The 9778-nt window shown below is 37.8% G+C and overlaps 2 non-coding genes across 2 annotated transcripts; both read right to left on the bottom strand.

Moving 5' to 3' along the window:
• Nucleotides 1–1114: 1114 nt before the first annotated feature.
• TRNAF-GAA (transfer RNA phenylalanine (anticodon GAA)) lies at nt 1115–1187 on the bottom strand. The gene has a single exon. It is a non-coding gene; the product is annotated as a tRNA-Phe (tRNA).
• A 6908-nt stretch (nt 1188–8095) lies between these two features.
• Nucleotides 8096–8168, bottom strand: TRNAF-GAA (transfer RNA phenylalanine (anticodon GAA)). The gene has a single exon. It is a non-coding gene; the product is annotated as a tRNA-Phe (tRNA).
• Nucleotides 8169–9778: the final 1610 nt, after the last annotated feature.

The raw sequence follows: 9778 nt of genomic DNA, 5'->3' as shown, positions 1-9778 counted from the left end.
GCTATTTTATCCAGCTGGCCATTTTGGCTTTCTGTTGTATTTTTGATAATTGTTAAAGATAAATGCAGACCCTGGTCATTCTATCTGCATGTGCAGTTATGTGTTAAATTGTCCAATATTATTCAGCAGCTAAATTGGTCTGATGGGTGAATTTCCTTTTTAGGAGCCAAGTTAGTTAGAAGATGTTTGTAAACTATGAATGGTCTTATACTCAGACACACAGACCTATATGGCGAGGGTAGGCAAACTAGGTCATCTGACTACTAACAGTTTTGTATAAGGGGAACTTGAGGCTGATGCAGGCAAAGCTTTACTTTCAATTAAAGGAAGAATTGGCAAATAAAGCAGGTAAAGTTGAATACAGGAGAGGTGGAAGCAAGTTTGACAGAAAGACAGAATGTAAAAAATATGTTGAAATGGTTGTCTTATCGATCAGCTTGATAAAAGGTTTTGATCATTATAAACAACGTCAATATGAGTTGACTCCAAATAGCATTTGTGGCATGCAAAGCAGAAGTTCAAAATGTGCCTAAACCCGGGATTGAACCAGGGACCCTTAGATCTTCAGTCTACTGCTCTCCCAACTGAGCTATTTCATCCAGCTGGCAATTTCGGCTTTCTGTTGTATTTTTTATAATTGTTAAAGATAAATGCAGAACCTGGTCACTCTATCTGCATGTGCAGTTATGTGTTAAATTGTCCAGTATTATTCAGTAGCTAAATTGGTCTGATGGGTGAATTTCCTTTTTAGGAGCCAAGTTAGTTAGATGATGTTTGTAAACTATGAATGGACTTATACTCAGAAACACAGACCTATATGGCGAGGGTCGGCAAGCTAGGTCATCTGACTACTAACAGTTTTGTATAAGGGGAACTGGAGGCTGATGCAGGCAAAGCTTTACTTTCAATTAAAGGAAGAATTGGGAAATAAAGGAGGCAAAGTTGAATACAAGAGAGGTGGAAGCAAGTTTGAAAGAAAGACAGAAAGTAAATAATATGTTGAATTAATTGTATTGTCGATTATCTTGATAAAAGGTTTTGATCATTATAAACAAAGTCAATATGAGTTGACTCAAAATAGTCTTTGTGGCATGCAAAGCAGAAGTTCAAAATGTACCGAAACCCGGGATCGAACCAGGGACCTTTAGATCTTCAGTCTAACGCTCTCCCAACTGAGCTATTTCGGCCTGCCAGCAGCTATAGTATTCAGCCTCTTTTTTTGAACAATCCCAGAAGAGAGATGCAGAACCTGGATTTTCAATCTGAGGTTAGAGCTGTGTTTTAATGTGTCCTGCATTGTTCAGCAGCTAACTGGTGAAATGGGTGAGTAGCGTTTTTGGGATAAATGTTAGGTCGTTTTTCTTTTAAAACTCTGAGTGGACCAGCACTGTATTACACAGACGTATGTCGCCTGAGTAGGTAAGCTATGTCATCTCAATACTGACAACTTTGTTCAAGGTGAAGTGAAAGCTGATGCAGACAAGAGTTTACTTTGAAAAAAGTATAAAATGGGATAAATTCGTCATCAAAGCTGATGGCAAGAGAGGTGGAAGCAAGTTTAGAAGGAGGACAGAAAGACAACTTTTTGTTGAAGTTATCATGTTGTTGATCAGTTGATAAAATATTTTGAGAAATAAAGAAAAAAAAACTAGAGCTGATTTCAAGAAATATTTTGCAAGAATGTAGGATCCCCTCGCACTGTGCTGAAAGTCAGGATTGAATCAGGTACCTTAAGCTCTTCAGTCTAACGATCTCCCAACTGAGATATTTCAGCCAACAAGTCCCTGAGGCCTCCTGATGTATTATTAATAATTGTATACGATACATACAGAACCTGGTCATTCTATTTTCGTTTATAGTTATGTGTTAAAGTGTCCAGTATCATTCAGCAGGTAACTTGGTCTGATGAGTGAATATCCTTTTTAGGGGACAAGGTAGGTAGAATTTTTTTTTCTAAACTCTGAATTGACTTATACTCTGAAACACAGACCTATATGGCCAGGGTGTGCAAGCTATGTCATCTGACTACTGACAGTTTTGTATAAGGGGAATTGGAGGCTGATGCAGGCAAAGCTTTACTTTAAAATAAAGCAAGAAGTTGCAAATAAATGAGGCATAGTTGAATACAAGAGAGGTGGAAGCAAGTTTGAAAGGAAGACAGAAAGTAAATAATATGTTGAATTGATTGTGTTGTTGATCAGATTGATAAAAGGTTTTGATAAAGAAGAGCGTTGATTTAACTCCAAACAGCTTTTGTGACATGAAAAGCAGAAGTTGAAATTGTGCCGAAATCTGGGATTGAACCAGGGACTTTTAGATCTTCAGTCTAACGCTCTCCCAACTGAGCTATTTCGGCCTGCTGGTAGTTTGGGTCTTCATCCTTTCTTTTAAACTTCCCAAGAAAATAGATGCTCAACCTCATGCTAGAGCTATGTTTTAAGATGTCCTGTATCATTCATCAGTTAACGGGTGCAATAGGTAAATAGCATTTTTCGGATCCAGGTTAGGTAGCTTTTGTTTTTTACTCTGAATGGACTAGCACCATATTACACAGAGGTATTTGGCCTGAGTAGGTAAGCTATGTCATCTGAATACTGAAATCTGTGTTCAAGGAGAAGTGGAAGCTGATGCAGACAAGAGTTTACTTTACAAAAAAGCATGAAATAGGAAACATTTGTAGTCGAAGCTGAATGCAAGAGAGGTGGAAGCAAATTTAGAAGGAGGACAGAAAGATAATTCTATGTTGAATTGATCATGTTGTCGATCAGTTGATCAAATATTTTGATAAATAAAGAAAGAAAAACTTGAGCTGATACCAAGAAATATTTTGTGAGAAGCAAGAAACCTCTCAGACTTTTCCGAAACCCAGCATTGAACAAGGGACTTTTAGATTTTCAATCTAACACTCTCCCAACTGAGCTATTTCATCCAGCTGGCCATTTTGGCTTTCTGTTGTATTTTTGATAATTGTTAAAGATAAATGCAGACCCTGGTCATTCTATCTGCATGTGCAGTTATGTGTTAAATTGTCCAATATTATTCAGCAGCTAAATTGGTCTGATGGGTGAATTTCCTTTTTAGGAGCCAAGTTAGTTAGAAGATGTTTGTAAACTATGAATGGACTTATACTCAGACACACAGACCTATATGGCGAGGGTAGGCAAACTAGGTCATCTGACTACTAACAGTTTTGTATAAGGGGAACTCGAGGCTGATGCAGGCAAAGCTTTACTTTCAATTAAAGGAAGAATTGGCAAATAAAGCAGGTAAAGTTGAATACAAGAGAGGTGGAAGCAAGTTTGACAGAAATACAGAATGTAAAAAATATGTTGAAATGGTTGTCTTATCGATCAGCTTGATAAAAGGTTTCGATGATTATAAACAACGTCAATATGAGTTGACTCCAAATAGCATTTGTGGCATGCAAAGCAGAAGTTCAAAATGAGCCTAAACCCGGGATTGAACCAGGGACCTTTAGATCTTCAGTCTACTGCTCTCCCAACTGAGCTATTTCATACAGCTGGCAATTTCGGCTTTCTGTTGTATTTTTTATAATTGTTAAAGATAAATGCAGAACCTGGTCACTCTATCTGCATGTGCAGTTATGTGTTAAATTGTCCAGTATTATTCAGTAGCTAAATTGGTCTGATGGGTGAATTTCCTTTTTAGGAGCCAAGTTAGTTAGATGATGTTTGTAAACTATGAATGGACTTATACTCAGAAACACAGACCTATATGGCGAGGGTCGGCAAGCTAGGTCATCTGACTACTAACAGTTTTGTATAAGGGGAACTGGAGGCTGATGCAGGCAAAGCTTTACTTTCAATTAAAGGAAGAATTGGGAAATAAAGGAGGCAAAGTTGAATACAAGAGAGGTGGAAGCAAGTTTGAAAGAAAGACAGAAAGTAAATAATATGTTGAATTAATTGTATTGTTGATTATCTTGATAAAAGGTTTTGATCATTATAAACAAAGTCAATATGAGTTGACTCAAAATAGTCTTTGTGGCATGCAAAGCAGAAGTTCAAAATGTGCCGAAACCCGGGATCTTTAGATCTTCAGTCTAACGCTCTCCCAACTGAGCTATTTCGGCCTGCCAGCTGCTATAGTATTCAGCCTCTTTTTTTGAAGAATCCCAGAACAGAGATGCAGAACCTGGATTTTCAATCTGAGGTTAGAGCTGTGTTTTAATGTGTCCTGCATTGTTCAGCAGCTAACTGGTGAAATGGGTGAGTAGCGTTTTTGGGATAAATGTTAGGTCGTTTTTCTTTTAAAACTCTGAGTGGACCAGCACTGTATTACACAGACGTATGTCGCCTGAGTAGGTAAGCTATGTCATCTCAATACTGACAACTTTGTTCAAGGAGAAGTGAAAGCTGATGCAGACAAGAGTTTACTTTGAAAAAAGTATAAAATGGGATAAATTCGTCATCAAAGCTGATGGCAAGAGAGGTGGAAGCAAGTTTAGAAGGAGGACAGAAAGACAACTTTTTGTTGAAGTTATCATGTTGTTGATCAGTTGATAAAATATTTTGAGAAATAAAGAAAAAAAAACTAGAGCTGATTTCAAGAAATATTTTGCAAGAATGTAGGATCCCCTCGCACTGTGCTGGAAGTCAGGATTGAATCAGGTACCTTAAGCTCTTCAGTCTAACGATCTCCCAACTGAGATATTTCAGCCAACAAGTCCCTGAGGCCTCCTGATGTATTATTAATAATTGTAGACGATACATACAGAACCTGGTCATTCTATTTTCGTTTATAGTTATGTGTTAAAGTGTCCAGTATCATTCAGCAGGTAACTTGGTCTGATGAGTGAATATCCTTTTTAGGGGACAAGGTAGGTAGAATTTTTTTTTCTAAACTCTGAATTGACTTATACTCTGAAACACAGACCTATATGGCCAGGGTGTGCAAGCTATGTCATCTGACTACTGACAGTTTTGTATAAGGGGAATTGGAGGCTGATGCAGGCAAAGCTTTACTTTAAAATAAAGCAAGAAGTTGCAAATAAATGAGGCATAGTTGAATACAAGAGAGGTGGAAGCAAGTTTGAAAGGAAGACAGAAAGTAAATAATATGTTGAATTGATTGTGTTGTTGATCAGATTGATAAAAGGTTTTGATAAAGAAGAGCGTTGATTTAACTCCAAACAGCTTTTGTGACATGAAAAGCAGAAGTTGAAATTGTGCCGAAACCTGGGATTGAACCAGGGACTTTTGGATCTTCAGTCTAACGCTCTCCCAACCGAGCTATTTCGGCCTGCTGGTAGTTTGGGTCTTCATCTTTTCTTTTAAACTTTCCAAGAAAATAGATGCTCAACCTCATGCTAGAGCTATGTTTTAAGATGTCCTGTATCATTCATCAGTTAACGGGTGCAATAGGTAAATAGCATTTTTCGGATCCAGGTTAGGTAGCTTTTGTTTTTTACTCTGAATGGACTAGCACCATATTACACAGAGGTATTTGGCCTGAGTAGGTAAGCTATGTCATCTGAATACTGAAATCTGTGTTCAAGGAGAAGTGGAAGCTGATGCAGACAAGAGTTTACTTTACAATAAAGCATGAAATAGGAAACATTTGTAGTCGAAGCTGAATGCAAGAGAGGTGGAAGCAAATTTAGAAGGAGGACAGAAAGATAATTCTATGTTGAATTGATCATGTTGTCGATCAGTTGATCAAATATTTTGATAAATAAAGAAAGAAAAACTTGAGCTGATACCAAGAAATATTTTGTGAGAAGCAAGAAACCTCTCAGACTTTTCCGAAACCCAGCATTGAACAAGGGACTTTTAGATTTTCAATCTAACACTCTCCCAACTGAGCTATTTCATCCAGCTGGCCATTTTGGCTTTCTGTTGTATTTTTGATAATTGTTAAAGATAAATGCAGACCCTGGTCATTCTATCTGCATGTGCAGTTATGTGTTAAATTGTCCAATATTATTCAGCAGCTAAATTGGTCTGATGGGTGAATTTCCTTTTTAGGAGCCAAGTTAGTTACAAGATGTTTGTAAACTATGAATGGACTTATACTCAGACACACAGACCTATATGGCGAGGGTAGGCAAACTAGGTCATCTGACTACTAACAGTTTTGTATAAGGGGAACTCGAGGCTGATGCAGGCAAAGCTTTACTTTCAATTAAAGGAAGAATTGGCAAATAAAGCAGGTAAAGTTGAATACAAGAGAGGTGGAAGCAAGTTTGACAGAAAGACAGAATGTAAAAAATATGTTGAAATGGTTGTCTTATCGATCAGCTTGATAAAAGGTTTCGATCATTATAAACAACGTCAATATGAGTTGACTCCAAATAGCATTTGTGGCATGCAAAGCAGAAGTTCAAAATGAGCCTAAACCCGGGATTGAACCAGGGACCTTTAGATCTTCAGTCTACTGTTCTCCCAACTGAGCTATTTCATACAGCTGGCAATTTCGGCATTCTGTTGTATTTTTTATAATTGTTAAAGATAAATGCAGAACCTGGTCACTCTATCTGCATGTGCAGATATGTGTTAAATTGTCCAGTATTATTCAGTAGCTAAATTGGTCTGATGGGTGAATTTCCTTTTTAGGAGCAAAGTTAGTTAGATGATGTTTGTAAACTATGAATGGACTTATACTCAGAAACACAGACCTATATGGGGAGGGTCGGCAAGCTAGGTCATCTGACTACTAACAGTTTTGTATAAGGGGAACTGGAGGCTGATGCAGGCAAAGCTTTACTTTCAATTAAAGGAAGAATTGGGAAATAAAGGAGGCAAAGTTGAATACAAGAGAGGTGGAAGCAAGTTTGAAAGAAAGACAGAAAGTAAATAATATGTTGAATTAATTGTATTGTTGATTATCTTGATAAAAGGTTTTGATCATTATAAACAAAGTCAATATGAGTTGACTCAAAATAGTCTTTGTGGCATGCAAAGCAGAAGTTCAAAATGTGCCGAAACCCGGGATCTTTAGATCTTCAGTCTAACGCTCTCCCAACTGAGCTATTTCGGCCTGCCAGCTGCTATAGTATTCAGCCTCTTTTTTTGAACAATCCCAGAACAGAGATGCAGAACCTGGATTTTCAATCTGAGGTTAGAGCTGTGTTTTAATGTGTCCTGCATTGTTCAGCAGCTAACTGGTGAAATGGGTGAGTAGCGTTTTTGGGATAAATGTTAGGTCGTTTTTCTTTTAAAACTCTGAGTGGACCAGCACTGTATTACACAGACGTATGTCGCCTGAGTAGGTAAGCTATGTCATCTCAATACTGACAACTTTGTTCAAGGTGAAGTGAAAGCTGATGCAGACAAGAGTTTACTTTGAAAAAAGTATAAAATGGGATAAATTCGTCATCAAAGCTGATGGCAAGAGAGGTGGAAGCAAGTTTAGAAGGAGGACAGAAAGACAACTTTTTGTTGAAGTTATCATGTTGTTGATCAGTTGATAAAATATTTTGAGAAATAAAGAAAAAAAAACTAGAGCTGATTTCAAGAAATATTTTGCAAGAATGTAGGATCCCCTCGCACTGTGCTGGAAGTCAGGATTGAATCAGGTACCTTAAGCTCTTCAGTCTAACGATCTCCCAACTGAGATATTTCAGCCAACAAGTCCCTGAGGCCTCCTGATGTATTATTAATAATTGTAGACGATACATACAGAACCTGGTCATTCTATTTTCGTTTATAGTTATGTGTTAAAGTGTCCAGTATCATTCAGCAGGTAACTTGGTCTGATGAGTGAATATCCTTTTTAGGGGACAAGGTAGGTAGAATTTTTTTTTCTAAACTCTGAATTGACTTATACTCTGAAACACAGACCTATATGGCCAGGGTGTGCAAGCTATGTCATCTGACTACTGACAGTTTTGTATAAGGGGAATTGGAGGCTGATGCAGGCAAAGCTTTACTTTAAAATAAAGCAAGAAGTTGCAAATAAATGAGGCATAGTTGAATACAAGAGAGGTGGAAGCAAGTTTGAAAGGAAGACAGAAAGTAAATAATATGTTGAATTGATTGTGTTGTTGATCAGATTGATAAAAGGTTTTGATAAAGAAGAGCGTTGATTTAACTCCAAACAGCTTTTGTGACATGAAAAGCAGAAGTTGAAATTGTGCCGAAACCTGGGATTGAACCAGGGACCTTTAGATCTTCAGTCTAACGCTCTCCCAACTGAGCTATTTCGGCCTGCTGGTGGTTTGGGTCTTCATCCTTTCTTTTAAACTTCCCAAGAAAATAGATGCTCAACCTCATGCTAGAGCTATGTTTTAAGATGTCCTGTATCATTCATCAGTTAACGGGTGCAATAGGTAAATAGCATTTTTCGGATCCAGGTTAGGTAGCTTTTGTTTTTTACTCTGAATGGACTAGCACCATATTACACAGAGGTATTTGGCCTGAGTAGGTAAGCTATGTCATCTGAATACTGAAATCTGTGTTCAAGGAGAAGTGGAAGCTGATGCAGACAAGAGTTTACTTTACAAAAAAGCATGAAATAGGAAACATTTGTAGTCGAAGCTGAATGCAAGAGAGGTGGAAGCAAATTTAGAAGGAGGACAGAAAGACAATTCTATGTTGAATTGATCATGTTGTCGATCAGTTGATCAAATATTTTGATAAATAAAGAAAGAAAAACTTGAGCTGATACCAAGAAATATTTTGTGAGAAGCAAGAAACCTCTCAGACTTTTCCGAAACCCGGCATTGAACAAGGGACTTTTAGATTTTCAATCTAACACTCTCCCAACTGAGCTATTTCATCCAGCTGGCCATTTTGGCTTTCTGTTGTATTTTTGATAATTGTTAAAGATAAATGCAGACCCTGGTCATTCTATCTGCATGTGCAGTTATGTGTTAAATTGTCCAATATTATTCAGCAGCTAAATTGGTCTGATGGGTGAATTTCCTTTTTAGGAGCCAAGTTAGTTAGAAGATGTTTGTGAACTATGAATGGACTTATACTCAGACACACAGACCTATATGGCGAGGGTAGGCAAACTAGGTCATCTGACTACTAACAGTTTTGTATAAGGGGAACTCGAGGCTGATGCAGGCAAAGCTTTACTTTCAATTAAAGGAAGAATTGGCAAATAAAGCAGGTAAAGTTGAATACAAGTGTGGTAAATAATTTTCCTTTACCAGGCCTGAATTTGATACAGAAACATATTAAAATAGCTCAGTAAAATGAGAGGCAGAATCCGTGGTATTAGAGGTTCGGAATGGGCTTTATTCCAATAATCGATTATAATCGGATGCTCCAAGTTCCATCACCACGGGGGTTCAGGAAGTGAAGTACATACATTATTGACATGAAATGACTTTTATAGTACATACATTACAATGAAGCGAATGCAATAGGCGTAACAATTGATAAGGAAAATGATGAGTTGTCTGCGTAACCGAAAATGGGTGGAACAAGGAGTAAAAAGGAACATAATTGGTTATGATGTCACCTATAGGTGGATCTATAAGATAATACTTGGCATAGATGCGCGCGCAGCAGCATGACGTGTAATTGACGTGTAACTAGGGGGTGAAGGGGACTTGACATTTAGCTCTACATGTGGAGACAAGAAGTCTGGGGGGTCAAGTCAACCTAGTCCCAAATCATATCTAACATCCTATGTTTAAAGAACTATGTTATCCATAAAAGAAGGACTCTCGGACAGAATCTGTTCTATACTGACTGTGTGTGCGTGTACAAGCGTCTAAGTGTCTACACTAAATGCGAGGGGGTAGAAATATTCCATGGTAACAGGACTATGAATTACTTGCATGAGGACAGAGAAGCCGGGCCTT

Source organism: Triturus cristatus, chromosome 8, assembly GCF_964204655.1.
Source record: "Triturus cristatus chromosome 8, aTriCri1.1, whole genome shotgun sequence".
Classification (NCBI taxonomy): domain Eukaryota; kingdom Metazoa; phylum Chordata; class Amphibia; order Caudata; family Salamandridae; genus Triturus; species Triturus cristatus.
The sequence above is the reverse complement of the archived record's forward strand: the minus strand, read 5'-3'. Positions and strand labels throughout refer to the sequence as shown.